We start from the raw sequence: 22500 nt of genomic DNA on the forward strand, positions 1-22500 counted from the left end.
CTACAGAGGTTATGTAATGTTTTATGAAATGCCACTAAAAACTAAAGTATCATCCTTGAAACAAATTATTTACTGCTGTGTGCAAAAAGCTATGAAAGTGGCACTTTAGTGAGCTCCTTAATGCTGGGATTTCAATGCCATGTAATGTTGATGGCCGAGAAGCTGTTAGCTAAAACTCGTCTCACATTGAATGGAAGGGTTAATAGTCAATGTCAGTTCCTGAGTATTTTGCAAAATATTGAAGGTTTCTGCTGTACAGTGTGATTTAGTTTTGGGGAATTATGCCTTGTGTACCTTCTAGTGGAGCTCCATGACCAATGAGTGACTCTTGAATCACAGCTGTCAGCTGTAGTCGGGAGTAGGTTTTAATTACCAAAAATGTGCCAATGTCTTCACACCTTCTTCCTGAAGATTTGGCAGTCATATAACCATCTAATGCAGCTTCCAGCTGAGTATTTCAAACTCTGACTCACTGCATGTAGTTTCTGTTTAGTTTACAGCAAATGTTCTGACACAGACAGACATCTAACACTGTGTACATATCTAAAGCATTAGTTTCTAAATGACTAGAGCCATACATCAAACTGTTTTGGTTAGTTAAGCTTAGCATTTCTACTGTGAAGCTTTTAAGTTTATAACTATACTTTCTTCAGATTATCTGGTCATAAAATTCTTGACAGAGCTTGGAGTTAAAAGGAAAATGTTAACCTAATACTGAAAGAATACACTGTTCATTATGTATTGATATTTTATATACTACTAAAGCATTAAATCCCTCCTACTATTTCCTTTTACCATATTTTAATTTCTTAAACCACAAAATGACCATAATTAATCCTACTATACTTGAATGATTTCTTTAGTTTTTTCATTTTCTTCCAAGAATGGAACTTATATCACTGCTGTATGATAAAGCATAGACATTATAAATTAATATTTAAGATTAACTCTATTTAGTTACACCAATGGTGTTATACGTTACTTGCTTTTAGACTGCTTATAAAACAGAGCAAGTGCATTTTAAGTGACTTATTCCGATCGTTGCTTACATTAAGAGTACCAAAATCCATCATGATGAATTTACATTTTCTTAAATGCAAAACATATAAAAAGAGGGTTTTCTAAAATTTTGAAAGCTGTAGTCCTTAAAAAAAAAGAAAACAGACTTTGCCCTCCCTATACATTTGCTAGGTATAAAAATCATTAGCTTTCTTTATTCATTGGATTGAGAGTTGTCATCCCCAAAAGCTAGTAAGGCAAACTATAGTTGTCTGTAGTTTACAAACTTGGCATATTTGTATAAATGACATGGGTAAAGGCCAAACTTCCTGTAACTTACCTCTGATCTTCATATCTAGATTTATCCAACTATCTCTGTGGAAAACGGTTTCACTTTAATTGTTTATAAACTTTTACTGACCACAGGAGTACTCACCAAGTTGATTAATTAACATCCCTAGTGTAAGCCATATGGCTTGTGCAAAAAAGTCCCATCCTCCACAATGTGATATTTTGCGATTCACCAAAAAATAGCTGACGTTAGTAACGCTGTTATTATGGTGTAATTTGCATGCCTCTGAACCACTTTAGCTATCACAAAGTGCAAATTAGCACTTCCCACTCTAGTTATCAGGTTACTGACTGTTGCATAGTGGAGGCAGAAGTACCCCCTAGTCACACTTGAGTAATCACGCAGTAAAACACACACACTAACAGACACCACATAGCCTGTATATGTCCCTGTTGTCAGAACATCCATGATGTCTCCTTTTCCCCTGTCCTGGTAATTGTCAGATGATTACAGTTCAGTCATTAATGCCAGATGTTCAGTTTTTACACTTCAAACTTCTCAGTAGAGGCATGCATGGGAATATGGTTATGATGCTGTGAGTTTTTAGTGCTGGGTGCCATCCCTCACCCTCATGACATATTGCAGGCATTTCATAATGCCCAAGTTCCTCAATGTGTTTAAAAACATCTGCTATACTAACTTATTAGTTAGTCCAGTAGGCTAATGCAGAGGGTCCTTGAAGCAAGGACACATGGTTCAAATCTCTTTCCCCTTTTTATTAAGTTGAGTTTTTAACAGTTCCTAGTATGTAGTTGTCCCCATACCTTTTTAAATGTACCATTGTAGCACTGTATAGTGACTATTCCTGGTGTCTAGTGTTTCTCCCATCTTCTGATCCACATGACAGTTTAAGTCTAGTTATGGCACAAGTCTTATGAAGAAATCCCTGGTTGACCAATCCCTGTAGTACAGTTATCCCTAGTGGTTAGTGGTCCCACCACCCAATGTTGTAGACTGTGCTCGTTAGTCTCAAGGTGTATGGTAGTATGACAGCAAATAAAAAAACAAGGGGTAATGCTAGCAGCTTAACAATATGATTCATGAGTCCATGTTCCATAAAAAATGCACTTTATTTATAAAAGCATAGATTTAGCACTTTTGTCCTAATACATGCAGGACTTCAACAAAATAAAGAAAAAAATATGCCCCTCCACTTTTATACCTGACAGCTTGTTAAGTTTAATTACTAATCAATGACATTACCATGTAATCATTTAATCATATCAGCAGTGTGAACAGCTAAATAAAAACCAGTTTAAAACAAAAACAAACAAATATTATTAAATATATTTTAGCAAATAAATACATAGTAAAAATATCACAGTGCAGCTGATCTCAAATACAAGAGGTTGTATACAAATGGTTTCATTTATGCCAGGTTCCTGAAATGCATGCAGTTTAAGTTGCCATTTCACCTCCTTAGCTTTTAAATCACCTTTCATATTACCACCCCTAGGGTTATATTTTTCCTGTTCTAAAATAACAAATTTAAATTTCTTATATTGTGCACATAGCCTAGAATGCTTACAAACTGCATTGTTTTCATTTCCAATCCCTAGTTCCTAATTATGCTCAAATATTCCTTTATGGAGACATCTCTTTGTTTTGTCCACATAAAGAGATGAGCATCCTGAGCTCTTAGCAAGGTAGACAACTGCTTTGAACTGACAATTTCCTTTACAAAATAGAGTATTAGAACATATATTGTTCTATAAGTCCAAGGTTTTAACATCTAATATGTAGGGGCACTGGGCACAAGTTCCACATTTCACTGTACCTACTTTTTGGGTTCATTGATTTGTTGACTCTCACTCAAACAATTCCTTTAAATTTTGTCTGGTTTTTGAAGTAAATTGTGGTTCAGGCCCATGGGTCTAAAACACATCTCCTAGGAGTTTGTATTGATAGATGGTAAAACAAGTTTACCAAGTTGTTCTCCATTTAATTATTGATTCCTAGGACTTCTTGGAAAAATTAAAAGAACTTAAGGCAAAAGATTTGATATTTTTACTCATAAATGTAGTTGATTTATTTACAGTTATTCTTAAGGAGGAAGGCTTGGAACATGTTTATAATAGTGTAGTAAGGTATACATCATTCTCAAATGACAAAATTAATTTAATAGTTGAATTAATGTCTATGGTACTTGACCACGATTACATTTTCTTTGAAGGGGAAATATAGCAACAAAATAAAGAGGTAGCTATGGGGGCCTTTTGTGCCCCCATTTACGCAAATTTAGTTTTACTGGATTAGAAAATAAATTATATGTTTAACTCAGAATTTATTGGAGATATTAAGCTATATGTCAGGTTTTTGAATGATATTTTTTATTTTATGGGGCGGTCCTGAAAATATTATACTTAAATTCATTGACTAGCTTAACCATTCTTTTAGCTTTTTAAAATGTACTTATAATTTTGATCTAAACAAAATAACTTATTTGGACACAATGATTGCTGACACCAATAAAGGGTTTAAATCTACAGTCTTTAGGAAGGCCACATTTAGTAATTCTTATTTAGACTTGTCTATTTGTCATCCCATTAGCCAAAAGAAGTTTGGTTAAGGGACACTGTATTCATGTTGCAAGGATGACATCACTTTTGGAAGATATCCCCAAGTAATTGGACATTGTTGTGGATATGTTTATAGCTAGGGGATATTCCCCACATCTGGTTAATGCCATTAGAAGTTATGTCCAGTCTGAATGGGGTAGTAAGTACAAAACTTTATTGGGAGCTGCTTTACAAAATGAGTGACAGCCCACAAGTAGGAATAATTATGAGATGGCCCTGGTGATTCAATATGTCCCTAAGTAAGTGAATCAGGAATATAGTAAAAAAAGAAGTGAAACATATTGAAGGATAATGCAGCTATTTTTCAGCTACTAGTGCCTGAACAATGATTTACATGCAAAACGTTGAAATTTAAAGGACTGGTTTGAGCAGGGGTCAGCAAATTAATGAGCCCGAAAAGTAGGTACAGTGAAATGTGAAACTTGTACATAGTGTCCCTACATATTAGAGGTTAAAACTTTGGACTTAGAGAATGATATACATTCTACTTATGAATTTTGTAAAGGAAATAGTCAGTCCAAAGCAGTTGTCTACCTTGATAAGTTTTCAGGATGCCCGTGTTTTTACGTGGGCAAAACCGAGAGATGTTGCCATAAAAGAATATATGAGCATAATTAGGAAATAGGGAGAGGAAATTAAAATAATGCACTTTACAAGCATTCTAAGATATGTGGGCAATATAAGAAATTTCAATTTGCTGTTTTAGAGCAGGTAAAATATAACCCTAGAGGCAGTAATATGAAGGTCGATTTAAAGGCTAAGGAGGTGAAATGGAAAGTTAAATTACATGCATTTCAGGAACCTGGCATAAATGAAACCATTTGTATACAACCTGTTTTGTATTTGAGATCAGCTACACTGTGATATATATATTTTTTACCATGTATTTACTTGCTTTTTATATAATATTTTATGCCATATTTATTAGGGCCCGTGATTTTATTATATACACCACATACATTTTAAAATATTTTAATGAATATATTTAATAATATTTATTTGTTTTAAGCTAGTTTTAATTTAACTGTACAGATTGCTGATGTGATTAAATGATTAAATGATAAATCAGTAGATTAGTAATTAAACTTATCAAGCAGTGGTCAGGTATAAAAGGGGAAGAACATTTTTTTCTTTATTTTGATGAAGTCTTACATTTATTAGGACAAAAGCGCTAACTATATTATTTTAGAAATAAGCTCTTTTGTATGGGACATTGACTTGTAAACCATGTTTTCAAGCTGTTGGCGAGAACCTCTGTTTTTATTGGTTGCCTTAGTAACACTACACTTCAGAGTTTTAGGTATGACACCACACATACAGCCCCCTATCCACCTGATAGTACTGCTACACTCATCCATTCATCCATTGACAAACAGACATACACATACAGAAAGACACACACACACACACACACACACACACACACACACACACACACACACACACACACACACACACACACACACACACACACACGCTCACTCACACACTCATACATGTAGCCTTCACAGACACTTACACACTTCCCAACTGCCTTACCACTAAAATCCCAAGTACTTATTTCTTCTGTGATGGCTCTCTGCAATGTGGTAGAAGCATCTATGCTAATCTACATGGCTGAGAAATGAATCACTCTGTGCACAGATGCTTTCTTGTAGGTGATTCTTCTGTTGGAGCAAACACATGACCAGTTAGCATGCATCTCTCCCACAGACTACCTCATTTGATTGTAGCATGGCTTCAGAGACAGCCTGACACAGCGTTGCACATCTTCGTGCTAGAGCACCAAGTTAGGGCTGTCTTTGAATTTCAAAAGTTTGCCCTGTAGTGTACACAGGGTATACACTTTACAGTAATCTTTATGAATTCCCCCCCAAGCTCAGACTGAAAAAATGCTGCAGAGAACAACAGTGAAACTACAGAATCTCCCTAATGTTGCCTGTGTCTTGCAGGACAAGACAAATTCCTTTTTTGTAACAGTATCATATGGGAAAAGATAAAATATGTGACAGCCACGATCAACTGAATGGAATCAAGTAGAATTGAAATGTATTCACCAAAATAGCTACTGCAATATTCTGAGATACAGCTTTCATAGTTTTGTTTTGTAATAGTGTTTTTAATGTAATTTTATTTACTTATTAACCATGTGAATGAAGTGATCATATTCAACCCTTTTACTTCATGATCCAGATCCTCAGAGACAAAGGCACAAAATCATGTACAGATTACAGCTTCAACAACATAATACAAACAGCTACTGATCAATAACATAGCAAAGTATGCAGAGATACATTGTGCTTGCCAGTGTGTCATTATATGTGATATGTAGGCAACGTATGTTTGGTTGGCACATGCAAGCCAGTCCCCATGGATGTTGTCTAACATTATTTACTTGTAGTTAAAATATTTTTGTATATTTCCTCAATAGAGGTCCATTTGTTAATTTAAGTACAGTGCCTTGTTAAGGATTCTCAATACTCAAAAAAACAAAATAGACAGAAAACTGTAAATATTAAAATTATAAAGTAACAATGTTATCCTGAAGAGAAACAAGAATTTGATACAGTGATACAGCTAAAATTAATATGAAACTAAGGGTGGTATTCATAGTGTTGTGGTTCTCCATGCAGGGCACTGCTATGCCTAAATGCAAATACTCTAAGTGCAGGATATTCTTGTTGAGTAAGGAAAAGCAAAACATTTTGATAAACATGCCTACTTACAGCAAACACATAACATATCTGAAGATAAGCATTAAGTATATATAAAGGAATACATGAAATCCTTAGGCTTTGCATGACTTTGCATATACTTGGATACTGAGGATGAATGCAGCTATGCACAGTCATGCTTTAAAGACTTAAAGCAAGTGGCAGACTTCACAGCTTTTATTATTAATATATAAAAAAGGGCTTAATATGTTTTATTTGACACCCTGATTTTTTCATTAAAGAGTGGAAAGGATGAGATAGGAAGGATTGAAAAAGGGGAGATGCAATAAAGAAGGAAACACAGCAGGACCACATCAAGAGGGCTGTTCTGAAGGGGATGGGAGAGGAGAGGTATTGTGTTTTTGGTGGTGGATAGACTCATTCTTTTTTATTTATATAAGTTGGTAGTGGGGGTGGGAAGTAGGTAAGAGGGTGAAGGAGAGAGGATAAAGGGAGGAAGGGGTCAAGAGTAATGATGATGAGGGCACTGTGCCCTGTGGTGGCATGGTGGATGTTGTTGAGCTAGTTAGTCTTCCACCTGCTGAAGAGAAGCCTTGATTGGCTAAAGCCATCTGTTCATGAACTGCTCCATCATGTCATCAACCATGTCCCAAAGCTACAGTTCAGTGATGCTTGCCAAGCTGCCACATGCTAGATTGCCTACAGGACCAGTGCCATCACCCTTATTCTGTGAGCACTTCCTTGAATAAGCACAGGGTGAATGTTCCCTAAACTGGGAGGTACATAGCTGGGCTGCTCCTAAGGAATTTGGACGTGTATGAAAATGAACAGAAATGGGAGAGAACTAAAATAAAGAAGAACAAAAGAATGCATAATTAAAATAAGAAAAAAGAGATAAAAGGGAGGAGAGAGGCAAAGAAAAAAATACACACACAATAAATTCACACATAATGGTAAACAGTAATCAATTTATAATTAGCAATCAATTTTATTATTATTAAATCCTAAATGACATAAGTAAAGATAACACATTTCATATCTATGACAAATATGCATTTGGCTGCAATATTGTACTTAAACCATCCCTGATAAATAGTTAAGCCATCTCTCTCTCTCTCTCTCGCTATATATATATATATATATATATATATATATATATATATATATATATTTTTTTTATTATTATTTATTTATTTATTTTCTTAACATTTGTTAACTGGGTTAGTCTGTCTGAGTTCTTAGAAGCCCTTTTTCAGCAGAGACCCAAGGAGAAAAGCTCCCAAAAAAGGTTTTAAGTAAAAAATAGTAAGAACAAAGATAAACACAGATCACATTTTAAGTATACATACTTCTGAAGTGATTACATAACATGCAATAAAAGAATATACAGAATGGATTGAAATACAATACAATACATATATGGATATTTTCACATAGTATGGCAAGAAACTAAACAGAAATATGGTAAGACTAATGTCAATACATTGCTGAACCAAGGTACTAGGCATGTAGTATGTAAATATACAGATAAAGTTGTGTGAACTTTGGAAGTTAATAAATAAATTTAAAAAACTGTAATAAGGGATTATGGGAATTGAGTGTAACATGTACTAACTAGTATGGAATATGACGGAAAAAAATGTGTACATAGTAGTAAGAGAGAGAGCTAGAAGTGATACAGTTAAGTTATGTTATCCCTGAATGTTTCTTGGGTATTAGTTTAGAGCATGAACATATCCAATTTGATAGGAAAAAAGATTTAAGCTATTTCTTGAAGGCATTTTTGTCTTTAAGTAGTCTAAGGGCTAAAGGGAGTGTGTTCCAATTTTTTGCAACTGAGTGACAATAGAGTATCTTCTAAAGGTTTTGTTTGGCTTATGAACTTAAAGAAAGTACTGATTAATACTTCTTAGTGGGCATTGAGGAGTATAAAGTGTCAGAGAATTTGCAAGGGATGGGCAGGATTTAGGATTGTTTAGTATATTGTGGGCTATAAGGAGTTGGGATTGAGGGAGTAAGTTGGAAAATTCAGGCCAGTGTAAAGCCTTTCATGAGAGGCAGTGATGGAATTTGTAAGGTTGATTTGCAGCAAATCTGGCTACTTTGTTATATGTGGTTTCTAGTTCGGATATTAGGTTACTCTGTAGATGGGTAAGAATAGGTGAAGCACAGAGTAAGAATGGCAGAAGCAGGGATTGGGCAAGGGATGGCCTGGATGCACAGGGAAGAAAGTTTTTGTGACGGTAAAGCAGACCTAGTTTTTTTTTTTTTTTTTTTTTTTTTTTTTTATTGAGCTATGAATGTGATGGTTGAATTTAAGTTTATCATCAATTATTGCTCCAAAGAGTTTTGTTTGGGTGTCAACAGAAATTTTAGTTCCATTAAGGGATGTTACAGAAAAGTTCTGTTTTGCATGTTCCAGATTTTTAGGTAGGAAAAGTAATAGCTTAGCTTTGCTCTCATTTAGCAGGAGTTGGTTGGATTGTAGCCAGTTTTCAACTGAGTGGTGTGAGTTTTGCGTAAGGGATTGAATGTTTTCTATGTTGTCAGCAGAGTTGATGATGCAGATATATAGATATATATGTAAATCATTTAAAGACAGAATACTGCATTTATACATTGACATATCTTTTAAACTTGGTAGTAATACTGACCTGAAAGCATTTTAGGTCTTCATTTACTATCCTTTATAAATACTTGCAGTTAAATATATAATAAACTCATTTAAAGATGAAATACTCCATTTATACATTTGCATAGCACTTAGATGTGGTTGTAATACTGCACTGAAAGCAGTTTAGGCCTTCAATAATGATCCTTTATAAATATCTGTAGATCTCTCTCTCTCTCTCTATATATATATATATATATATATATATATATATATATATATATATATATATATATATATATATTTATATATATATAAATATCTAGAATGTACCTATAGATATAGATATGTGTGTGTGTGTGTGTGTGTGTGTGTGTGTAAAATCATTTGAAGACCGAATGCTGCATTTATTACTTTATTCATACTTAGCAGCGGCTTCAGCCAGCTATTTTACTCTCCTACTTTGTTGAGCATGATTATAACTGATCTCCTCTTTGGGTAGAAAGAGAAAACATAAGACCATTTTTATTTACCTATATTACACCTATTTTTCCTTAATATTTGTATTATGACTAACAATATTCTGCAGGGCATTTCAGCTACTGTTACAGTTGCTTAGTATGTTTGTTTAAATGTTTATTCATATCTGAATTCTCATATTGTGCCAATATTTCTCTTAATGCAATTTATAAATAGCAGGACTGTATCTTCCTACAAAGGGTTACACTCTTGTATTTGTTTACAGCTTGTCTGTTTGGGAAGGAATGTTGTCTGGAATCTTTCTGTAAATGTTCAGTCTAGGTTCTACTTTAAACTGTTATGGTTTGCATAACCAAAGTTCTATTTTCATGTAACAATCTGAATTTTCTTCAGGCAGTAGTAATTGAAGAAAGTTTTCATTTTCTTTCAATTCAACCTTCATTAACCATAACAAAGTCCATCCCTGTTCATATTCAAGCACAACTTAGATATATGGATAGAAAACAGAAAATTTGTCCAAAGACTTCCCCCTGTAGAACTAATAGACAGGGGCTGCTCCTAAATGTTTTATCCCATATGTGGGGCACCTCAAATTATCTGTGGTATATCTCAGTTATTCTCATTTGGAGAGGCTCTATATTTATTCATCACAAACTTATTTCAGCGAACGTACGTTCATGGAACACAAATCAGCAAATGGCTGTTCATCCAACGTTCACTTCAGTGAATGTTTTTCTGAGGAAGGGAATTACTTGTCTCCCACACTGACTGTAACACAAACTACATTATATTAAACCCACCAAGGTGGGGGGCTGTGCCCCCACACCCTCACCCTACTTTTATATACCAAATCTGAGATCACTCTACAGTGGGGAATGGGTTAATTCCCTTACCTTAGAAAAACTTTCACTTCAAAGTTTGACCATTTGCTGGTTTGTGTTCAATGAACAGCATTTGCTGGAATTAGTTTTCAACAAATTAATATAGACCCCGTTAAGATTAATATGTAATTACTATGGAATGGGTAAGCAAACACATAGCCAAACAGGATAGTTATTTTGAGCACAAAAAAGGAAACTGGCTAGTCATAAAATGTCCTCCAAAGGCATTTAGTCTAGTACTTTTGTATGAATCTATGAACCTATATACATCAGGACATTGTGTGCTTTGATAATTTTCTGCTTAGTAACTGTAAGCATATAATGGGACTGTTTAAAAATGTATTTAGAAGTAATACATGTGTTTATTTTTCATTAAACTATGTGCTGGTCATTCACTTGACACTGCAACCTCTAACTCCCTCAAACATCCACTCTTACTAGGGTGTGGTGACTGAGTTCAGCCATCTTACATGTGCAGTTAATATTGTGGAAGAAATTACTGTCTCATACAATTACTATACTAATAATTGTTTTATGGCCTATGCAAAGAAAATCCTTTATTTTCAAACAGTGTCGCCATGTACTTCAACTGTGACTAAGGTAATACATTGCTATAAATGAAATTATGTGGCAATACTAACATTTTTGCTTGTGTATAAACACATATTTGTATGCATGAAAAAAACAGTTGTGAGTGTACTCATGCAGATGTAGAGCTGTAATTTATAGACATATATATGCATGCTAACATATATTTCTTTACAGATATATTGACATTTGTGTTTATAAAGAGATTTATATTATCACATAAATATTTCATATATTTGTATACAGATGCAGTTCTCTGTACATATATATTTATGCTTTCTTTTGAATTATTATAATAATATATATAAATATTTGTAGTTACACATATTTCTTCTAGCAATTTCCTTCAATTATGCAACATTCTTATAGTTTATTTTTTAAACCTATGTTTAATATGGCAAAAAAAATACTTGTTAAAGAACTATGGGCTTCTGACCACTACCTGGTCAACCCATTCATCTAACTGGTTGGGCCTACACTTCTGCTGGTCATTGTATCTGTGTCTGTATAGGAGAACAGAATAAGTGATCCCCATCAGGGATGACTGTTGCAAAACCAATTCCTGACAGATGTATCTTTCCTCTCAGACCCACTAAAATACACCTGACTGTTATTCAGACATGAATTACTCAGAAGATAGAGCATTATTTTGGTCCCTTTATCTGAAAAGCTTGGAGCATGGCCTTTTGCCTTCACAGGTGTTGCCATCATTTAAAGTGTCCACACCAGAATGAAGAAAGTATGAACAGGATTGTGATTCACAGGTTTAGAACCACTCCCTCTGGGGTGTGACATCACTGTAACTAAATCCAGTTAGGCATTAGACCTGATCCAGTTTTTACTACCAGATTTGATTTACCAAAATACTACATGCTTTTTTAAAGGGATACATTCAAATTTCCCTTATATAGTGGATAAAAGTCATTAATGAAATCATCAGGTTTTTAATCTTTCTTACAATTGCTACTACTGCTGTGCATTGCTTTTGCTACCTTTTTGGAGTATTACACCTAAATGTCATTTATACATTCCCCATAAAGTATACCAGCAGTATTAATGAGTTTTTTTTTGGGGGGGTGATTTTTACAGATTCTTCCTGTGTGTGTGTGTCTGTGTGTGTGTGTGTGTGTGTGTGTGTGTGTGTGTGTGTGTGTGTGTGTGTGTGTGTGTGTGTGTGTGTTTATGTGTGTGTTTATGTGTGTGGGTGTGTGTTTTAGCAACTTTTAGTAAATGTTGAGTACTTTTAGGTGACAAGGTGTGCCAGATGGTTTTAGGAAGGGATGATTCTTACTGTTTCTGGAAACTCACATGCATTTGACCCCATTTTGCCTTTGTAAACATGGTCAGATTAGAGACTAACTGAGGCTATCCACATAGTCCTGTGACATTCTGGGGACTGCTGAGCATTGCTGTGGACTCTGCAGCTATCCCTAGTGCATTCACGTGAACCTGAGGTCACGTTCACATGTAGTCAAGACCCAGCTGCACAGATATGTTGCAGTATATATTCATGCATTTCTGTGACTCCTAGAGATAAATGTAAAAGGGCTTAATTTGCATAAAAATGTATTAATAACTCTGAATTTGCATAAATGTTTAACATCACCATATTAACTTGTGATTACTCAAGTTAAGTGATAAATGACTTATAAAACTGCACATTTTTTAAAGCAGAAAAAATAGAAATATTTCAAATTAATATGAAACACTTCAAAATTATGAAACATTATTGAGTTCACTTCAAGAAATGTTTGTTTATTTTATCAATATGATAGGCATATTACAATGGCTTTAGTAAATACTTTAAAGGTGTCATTTGTAAATGAAAAATCATTATAGTAGCACTGGAAATGATTAGTAGGAACTGAGAAAATCATTTAGTTTGGTGACATTCAGTGATTTTGTATACATGGTAGTAATGCACTGATTTATTTGTGTAGAACTGAAGTGGCAAGGATGTTTTGCTGGCTCAAAATACATATGTCTTTATTGGGAGATTTCTGAGTGTCACATCTGAATGAATACAGGAAAGTGCTAGAGGCTAGAGGAAGGGTGGCTCTGTTAACAAACTGCTTGCTTTACTATGGTGAATGCATTTATGATAAGACAAACATTTCTACGCCATAACATTACTTGGCTGGACTCTGTATGTGTATATGATTATGAGGTTTTCGTTACCTGACTTTTTTTTCCTGAGGATGGTAGACATCCTTTCATTGTTGTGCTGCTTGCATGATGATTACATCAAAATGTTTTATATATGACTGTGGCGTATATTTTATTTACAGTAATGATGCAAAACAAGGGATTGAGGCAGAGAAAGGGCAACTTCAGCCATGAGGAAAACCACATCCTTATGGCAGCCCATAGGACGTACAGTAAAAGTCTGTTTGATAAAGGGGGGCCTAAACATCTCAGATGGCAAAATCCAAGAATCAAGTTGCAATGGAAATTAATGCAGTCAGTGGAAAGAACTGTCCAGACACATGGGACAGATCACATGAGAATACAAGTGCTTTTCAAGAAAATACTTTAATAAGTTAGAGGGAAAAGGAACAAAAGATTTCATGCAGGTGATGCCACCATTCATCTACATGTAGCATGACCTCTCATCAAGGTCTTGGTCCTGCAGCACTGTCAGATCAGTGTCTGTAGGATCATCTTCACCAAGCAGATTATGACATTGGACCAACTAACCATCCAGTTCTCATGACGGCCTCTCTTCAAAATCACTTGCACCATCTGATAGCCTATCTTTAGAAGATGTCTATGATACACATGACCTTAACCTACTGTGATTCAAGTGTGACAATTCTGTTACTTACAACTGAACTTTCATACACATGCCAATGTTTAACTCAAGGGGGCATAAGGTATTAAATAAAATTAAAAACGGGGGCTGTATGTTATAATATAAGATTGCGGTCATTAACATCATTAATGCTGTATGCATTACCATTGTTACAGCTGGCAGTTACCAACAAATTCATGTTAGTAGTACACAAGTATTCAGGGAAACACTAATAAAAAATGTTACAAATTAAAAGAAGCATCCTGCCATTTAAGCAAACAATGCAGCTATTTCACCCTCACCACTGCAGAAATTATGATGTTTTTGTCTCTAAAACTACAAATTATTGATTATGACAAAATGAGTTAAACTGATGTGCAGTACATTAATAGACAACATAGTTGAACATGAGGAAACATTGTGTAATATAAAAACAATATATTATGCATTCATTCAATTGCAAGATATATTACACTTTTTACTAACAGATTAGGAATAAAGATAACTGCTCAAAATGTCAAATCCTGGCTTCAGCTAACTTAGCAAGCCTTAGGAAAAAATACATAAGGTCATCTTTCCAGTGGGGAAAAAAACTCCAGTTAAGGGTTTAAGCAAATGTTTTTTCAATGCTGCATGAGCGTTCTTGCCCAGTTTTGTATTTCACTGGGGAGGAGGGGCATTCAATAAAGCCTATGTGATAATTTTTGACCATGTGCATGTTGCAGCATGATGTACATATGGATGCAAAGAGTTTTAGATTCAGTAAACATCACAAAGCAGTGTGCACTCACCCGCAAACATGAAAACTTCCATGGCATGCAAATTACAGCATAAGTAGCTGAATTGTATGCTAATTAAGCAAATCAACATGGTGGGGTGATTCAACAAGGTGTAAAGCAACTGTGTCGACTCTGCTCGTGCTGACCATGTATTCAAAAGTGTTCCAAATACAGCCACAGAAAGGAGTCTAGACAGAAACAAGAGCAAGTAAATATCTGTAGATTTGTACAAAACAGACCATAACATGCAACCTCACGCACATTATGACATTATCAGACATGTTGTATGCTAGAAAATTATATTAGTAATAGCAAAAATTCCTTTTTCAGTGCCATGACATGAATGCAGCTCTGCACCCACCCCCAAATGAGCAATGTACTCATAACTAATGTAGACAGGGAAAAGTGTAAACCCTGTGAAACACTGAATGCAAAACCTGCATTCCTCTATGCAGATATATACCTCAGTAATACCTTCCCCTTAACTGTACAACATTGGGCTCCCCTTCACTTTCCCAGCCTTCATGGTTACGACCATGTAGCTTCAGGGCTGTCTGCATGGTGAAGATGCAAATGAGGTCAAAATCGCTGAATCACAAAAACTTGTAACCATGTAGGGATGTTCACTTCATGTAGCCACTTCTACAGTGTCCATGTTGAATGCATGGCAACAGTGATTGATAACATTGGGGGTGTATCAGGTTACACTTACAGAGGTGTATATGTAGGTCTGTGAAGTGTAAAAGTGCATGTAAGCAGTCTACAATTTACAAGTTCTGTCTCATCCTCCTTATTGTTTGTTAAAATGTATCGTCTCTGACTGCTCTAAGTTCAAACTTATTTTTTAATTTTCTTCCTTGTTTGTGCAATGCGGTGCAACCACTGGGAATAGAGGAATGGATGACAGGTTTCTTGATACATGTCAAATAACTATTCCTGTGGATAGAGTATAAAAGGTCCTGGGTTCTTGTACAGGGTATACAAACTTCTCTCCACTTTTTGAGCTGCATGTTTGAATGAAATCACAGGCACAGAAAAAAATAATAACAAGATTACCTGTGTTCACCTTATTTAAGAATTGGTGAGAGCAGAGGCTTATATGTGTACATAACACACTAATGACAGAGGTGATATACTCAGTAAAGTAGCAGATGTTTTTCATAGGTGCTAATTACAGCATCCACAGGTGATTTTCAGTATGATGGAGCTATTCAACAAGCTAAAAAGCATTCATGTAGCCTACATTCTGTTTTTTTCTGCATACTTCAGTACAATAGGAGTAGAGACAAGGAAATTCTAAGCCTGAAATAAAATTGTCTCAACTGCTGCATTTACAAGGTAAGTCTTGAACCTAGAATGTATTCCTTAATAGCATATCTCTGGATATCTTAATTTGCTGGTGCAGTAATGAAGTAAATAGTGGTGAATTTGTGCAGACAGTACCTTAGTATGTGACAGCAGACACTTATTTTACTTATATGTGTCAGTTACTAAGGATTTCTTTCTTATTCCTCTCATTTTTCATTGCACTTTTTGCGTGACGTACTTCATAGCCCAAATAGTAGAAGTGGGTAATGGCCATGTTTATCTGGTTTGCATGAAGCACAGAGGACAACCATGAAGCAGATGGCCAAAAATAGTAACTTAATACATTCAATTAATGCCCTTGGCCATCGTGAAAACATGGCCTGGAGTACAGATGGTACTGAGTTCTAGTACAAAGTGTGCAACCTTTCTTTTACTGCTGTGACATTGCAGTTTACAGCAATGAAGTCCAACATAGACAACTGTCTCCTTAACATTCTTGTGGCAACAGGTGTAAGTGTAAGACTGCCATACACATTGTCCTAGGTTCAAATACACTATATTCCATATAGTATTATTTTTACTGATAGAGTAATCTATGGATTATTACATTTATGATGAAATGTGCGACTGTGGGTATATTGTGTAATATAGTCCTGTAAATGTATTCCTGCTATCTTGAATGGCATGGCATTAACTTTTGTAAAAAACACATACACAACTACCTATACAGTCTATTGATTGCCACTGTTGCATTCTGCTTGGCAGACATTAGCAATGTGGGCTCATGTTTGTGCACCACTTACCTACATGCAAAAGGGTGTAACTTACATGCGTGTACACTTTAACTATCACACAAATCCGCTGCTCAATGCACTATGGAACTGTATATATGATGCTTTCCTATTGATGTCTATTGTCCATTTCCTTTGTGTGATATAAAACTACATGTGGAAACATTGCAAATTCAGGGCACATTGTAAGTATATGTCATATATTCACAATGCATACATGTATTGTTCCCCCCGAAGCAGTACTTGTATTTTTTTTACAAACATATATTAACCACACTACAAAGTGTATTATATAATGTTGTGTGCTCTCATGGACAGGGCAAGTCTGTGGTGCTGACAACCTTGCTCTGCTAAACTCAAACATCCTACTATGCTCAATAAGGGTACTTGTGTTTTTACACAGCTAGGCTTCTACACACCTAGGACACACTCTACAGTTAGGTTACTGGCCTCATATGAACCTATGAATCTATGTGCCTATGCGGCCTCCCAGCCTGTTGTCCCCCACATGGCCTGCTGATGTCATCTACCATAAGTTCACCTGCAGCCATGTAGAAGATGGACTTGTGTCATGGCACATGTGTAAAGTTCTGAGTTCTATAGTCTGTGCACTTAGGTAGGGGTTCTGTTCTCACTGCAGTCAACTGTGTATGTGTGTGTCTCTCCAACTAAAAGAGCAAATGTGTATCCTGCAGTTACCACCCCAATCCCATAAATTGACAGTATTCTGATACTTGCACCTGCCTACACATCCATTTCAGGAAGGCCTCCCACCTTCTTCTCTCCAACATGCACCGCTGATGTTATCTCCTATAAGGTGATCTACAGCAATATAAAAGTCAGACTTGTGCCATGCTGCTTCCATAGTATATTGTGCTCTAGAATCTATGCACTTATATAGGCACGGGTTCTGCTCTCACTGCAGTCAATTTTGTGTGTGTGTGTGTGTGTGTGTGTGTGTGTGTGTGTGTGTGTGTGTGTGTGTGTGTGTGTGTGCATGTGTGTCTACTCAGTAGAGTAGATGTGCTATCCTACAGTTACTTAATGGCATGACTTGCCACTATTTTGATATTTGCTCCTGCCTACAAATCCATTTCAGGCAGGCCTCTCACCTTCTTCTTGCCAACATGCACTGCTAATGTCATCCACTGCAAGATGATCTGCAGCAAGGTAAAAGTCAGACTTGTGCCACAATGCTTGTTAAAGTATTGTATTTCTAGAGTCTGTGTACTTAGATAGGTAAGGGTTATGTTCTCACTGCAGTCAAATGGGTATGTGTGAATCTCAATTCAGCAGAATAGATGTGCTGTCTTACAGTTACTTCTCTAATGGCATGGCTTGCCAGTATTTTGATACATGCACCTGCCTACACTTCCATTTCAGGCAGGCCTCCCATCTTCTTCTCTCCAAAATGCACTGCTGATGTCATCCCCTATAAGTTGACCTGCAGCAATATAAAGTCAGACTTGTGCAATGGCACTTGCATAAAGAACTGTGTTCTAGAGCATCTATACTTAGCTAGGTATGTGGTTTTGTTCTCACTGCAATCAATTGTGTGTCTATCTCTCCTCAGCAGACTAGACATGCTATCCTACAGTTATGTCTCCAATGGCATGGCTTGTTAATCTTTTGATAGTTGCACAAGCCTACACATCCATTTCATGCAACCCTCCCAACCTCTTGTCTCCCACATGGCATGCTGATGCCATCCACTATAAATTGACCTGCAGACATGTAAAAGTCATACTTGTGCTGTAGTGCTTGAGTAAAGTACTGTGTTCTGTATTCTGCATACTTAGATAAGTATGGGGTTTTATTCTTACTGTAGTCAGTTGGATGTGTGTGAGCTGTTACTCCTTTTACCCTAGTATGTGAGACACTGTTATCATCATATGCTCAACAGACAATGCAGATGTCATCAGCTATATCATATTATTGCATACACAGCCGTCCACCAGGGCAGGATCAGTCACTGGCCTGTAGCCCAGGAAGATGTCACCTTAGGTTCACAGGAGGTGACTAGGTTATTGACCCTAGGGCCTTTATAAACCTATACATGTTATACCACTGTTTCCTTATTGACCACGTTGTATGGTCTATATTTGCAGCACAAGTCCATGATCAGCACCGACTGCCCTTATCCAAGAGGGATGCAGGTGACATACCTGGGGTAAATTTATAGCCTTCCATCCACTTGTCTAAGTAATACTTGAATAGGGTCATTGAGGAGCTCTGTTTTAAGTGAATTGGGAGTTTGTTCCAGAGCAATGGCAATCTCTGAGAGACATATCTGTCTCTCTAGCATGTCCTGCTAATGTCGCAGGCTAGGTTAAGATCCCTAGATTGAGTGAATCTTATCTCATGTGACTTGTGGATATGCAACGTTTCCATTAGGATAGGGTCTGAGACCATTCTGTAGGCCAGGTACAAGTAGCCTCTCAGCAGCCTATAAGATACAGTGACAGGGCCTTCAGTCTGTCCATGGAGGTCATGTGTTCCAGGACCTGAAGTTTTTTTGTGAAAAACTTCTGAGGTCTCTCCAGCTGCTGCAGGTGTCTGGTGAGTTAAATACATAAGGGAGTATTGTATTGTAGTAGTGGTCTGATGAGGAATGAGTACAGGGGAGTTATAACATCCTTAGCTCTGGATGTGATGCTCTTACTTATGAGGAGTGCAACATAGAAGGCCTTCCTTACCACTGTGGAAATACGATGATCGAAATTAAGGTTGCTATCAACCTGTTTTTCCAAATCTTTCACCACAGGGTTTGAGCTAAGGGGGTACTGTTAATATTGTAATTTGCAGGGACTTCCCCTTTGCTGAAAGGGATGATAATGCACTATTTTGCTTTTATTATGAATCAGTGTCATTGGCATAAATCATTTGTCTGTGTAAGCCCTTTTTGTAGTATGTTAATATCATTGTGGGACTCAATGTTTGCAGTCATCAGCAAACATGGTAAGCCACAGGCCATCTATTTTCCCCCCAGACTTCTGAGAAATACATTCCAAACAGTAGGGGGCCCAACACAGATCATTATGTTACACCACTGATAATTGGTCTGCTGGCAGAGGTGGAATCCCCAACTTTGTATGTGTACTTTTGGTGATCCAGTTGGCTATCTACCTATCTAGTGACATATGGACTAATTCCTAGCTGTGTGAGTTTCTCAATGATGATTTACTGGATAACTGTGTCAAAAGCCTTGGCTAAGTCAAGATAGGCTGTATATACTGATTTGCCTTCATCCAGGGCTTTGGTGACAATCTCGAAGAAGTCCAACCAATTTAATAAGCATGAGCTACCCTTAATGAAGCCAAATTGTGTTGGGTCAAGAATTTGGTGGTCACCTATGTCTTTGTTGATAAGGTCCATGATGTTGCTCTCCATAGTCTTACAGATAAGGGTGGTTAGGCTTATGGGTCTATAGTTCCCAGGGTCAGTTGATGAACCCCTTTTGTGCAAGGGAATTACTGTTGCTGTTTTCCACTCTGCTGGGGCAAAGCCAGTGCTTACACTGTGGCTGAAGAAATTGCCTACTGATTCCACTAAGTCCTGTTTCAGACCATTTAGTAGGCTGCTGTGATGTTATCCAGTTACACTGAGGCTGTGGTTTTGGCCATGTAGAGTGTGGTTATGACCTGCTCTTTGGCGATACTAGGTAGAGAACTGGTGACAGGTTTGCTTTGGGATATGTCTGATGGGAATGGGAGAGAATGAAGTTTGCCCCAGATCTGCCTGCTAGCAGGTTAGCAATGTCCTCAGGGTCATTATGAGTGGTACCTTCCAGTACTAGTTTGGCACAAAGCTGGCCCTTCCCTTTTAGACATTGCTGAAGAATGCCTCCTGATTATCTTTAGGTAGGGATGCTAGTTTAGCTTTGTACTTGGCTTTAGAAGACTTTACAAGATAACTAATTTGCTTGCTCAGGCTGCGGAGGGTGTCCATCCATTGCTGAGTCAGTTCCCTTTTGTTCTTAGACATTAGTTTCTTCCACTTGCTGTATAACCTATTTATGCTTGATACCCACTAGGGTGGCATGTTTTTTTGTGAGGACCTTGTTTTGTTCTGTTCAGGTTCAGCCGAGTCTATACATTTGTACAGGTTTTTATATAGGTCATTTGTGTACATCACTGTATAGCAATCAATGTTGACAGTGGTAGCAAGGGGTTTGCAACTATTTATGGCATCGCTTAGGAGGCTATAGTTTGCTTTGGAGAAAGTTTTCATCCTTTTTGCTCTTGAGGGGGGTCAGGTATGATTGTTAATTTGAACGAGACTGAATTCTGATCCAACCTGACCAAGGAGAACAACACACAGGGGGCAGTACATAGACCTCCTATGTAGGTCAGCACTAAGTCTAGGACATTTAAGCTCCTTGTGGAGGTTGTAGACTGTTACAGAGTATCTGTATTAACAAGGTTCAGGAACCACAGGACAAGTGTGTTTGTGCTTATATATGACTCCCAATTGACAAAAGAATATTTGAAATCATACATGACCATGGTATAGTGAGTGACTCAAGTAGGTCCAAGTAGGCAGAGTGGTTCTTGTGGTTCATGGTGGGGGACCTATATCTAGAAATGATATGGAAGGGGGTTTTACCTACAGTTAGTTGGACTTGGAGTAACGCTACTGAGTCATACTGTTTGACCAGCCTTGAGGTGTATTTGTCTTTAATGAAGATGTATATACCTCCACCTTTTAGCTTTTATGCTTGTTTTGAGGTCTGAATGTGTGGAAGGCATTGTTTTATGGCCAGGGAGCTCTTTGTGGCCTTGAACCATGTCTCTGTAACTACATAGACATGGACATCTTCTAAGGTAAGGAGTGCTTCCAGTGAGTGGCCATATTATTTCTACCATCCTGCCTAACCTATCCAAGGCCTTTGATACAATTTCACACAAACTCCTCTTGTCTAAATACACACATCTTATCTATCCACCTCCTCTATCAACTGGTTCTCCAGTTTCCTCTCTAATCGGCAGCAATCAGTCAAGTGGAAAAACTGTACTTCCCCCATTTCTTAACACTCTCACAGGAGTACCAGAGGGATCCATATTAGGTCCTCTACTATTTAATATTTTTATAAATGACTTCAACCAGTGTATTCCTAATTCCAAGCTTGTCCAATATGCAGATGACTCTACAATAATCTTCTCCTCTGAATCTCTCCCCATGCTACAGAAACTAATCCAAGAAGCCTTCCTAGCAAACAAGAACTGGATGTTTAAGAACCACCTAGCAGTGAATGCTTCTAAGTCCAAAATCTTGATGCTCACTGTCTCATGGTATACTAATATTGACAAGAACTCTTTCTCCATAACTAGCCAAAATAACACCCCTATAGAAATAATACCCCATACAAAACTACTAGGTGTCACTATTGACGGACAACTTAATTTTGACATTCATCTTCAAACAAACATAAAGAAAACACACCAAAAACTAGCCATGCTCTACCACCATAACCGCTACCTTCTACAAAACATGTCCTTTCTACAACCTACCTTATCCCCTTCCTTTTATATGGTGCCTCCCTCCTTACAAATCTCCAATCCAGTCTAAAGTCAAAACTAGCTTCCTGCTATAATAAAATCTCAAAATTTGTCACTGGTACCACATACTCCACTTACCACTGTAATGCCCTTCAAAAATTAAGCTGG

Source organism: Protopterus annectens, chromosome 4.part1, assembly GCF_019279795.1.
Source record: "Protopterus annectens isolate FY-2018-M chromosome 4.part1, PAN1.0, whole genome shotgun sequence".
Taxonomy (NCBI): domain Eukaryota; kingdom Metazoa; phylum Chordata; order Ceratodontiformes; family Protopteridae; genus Protopterus; species Protopterus annectens.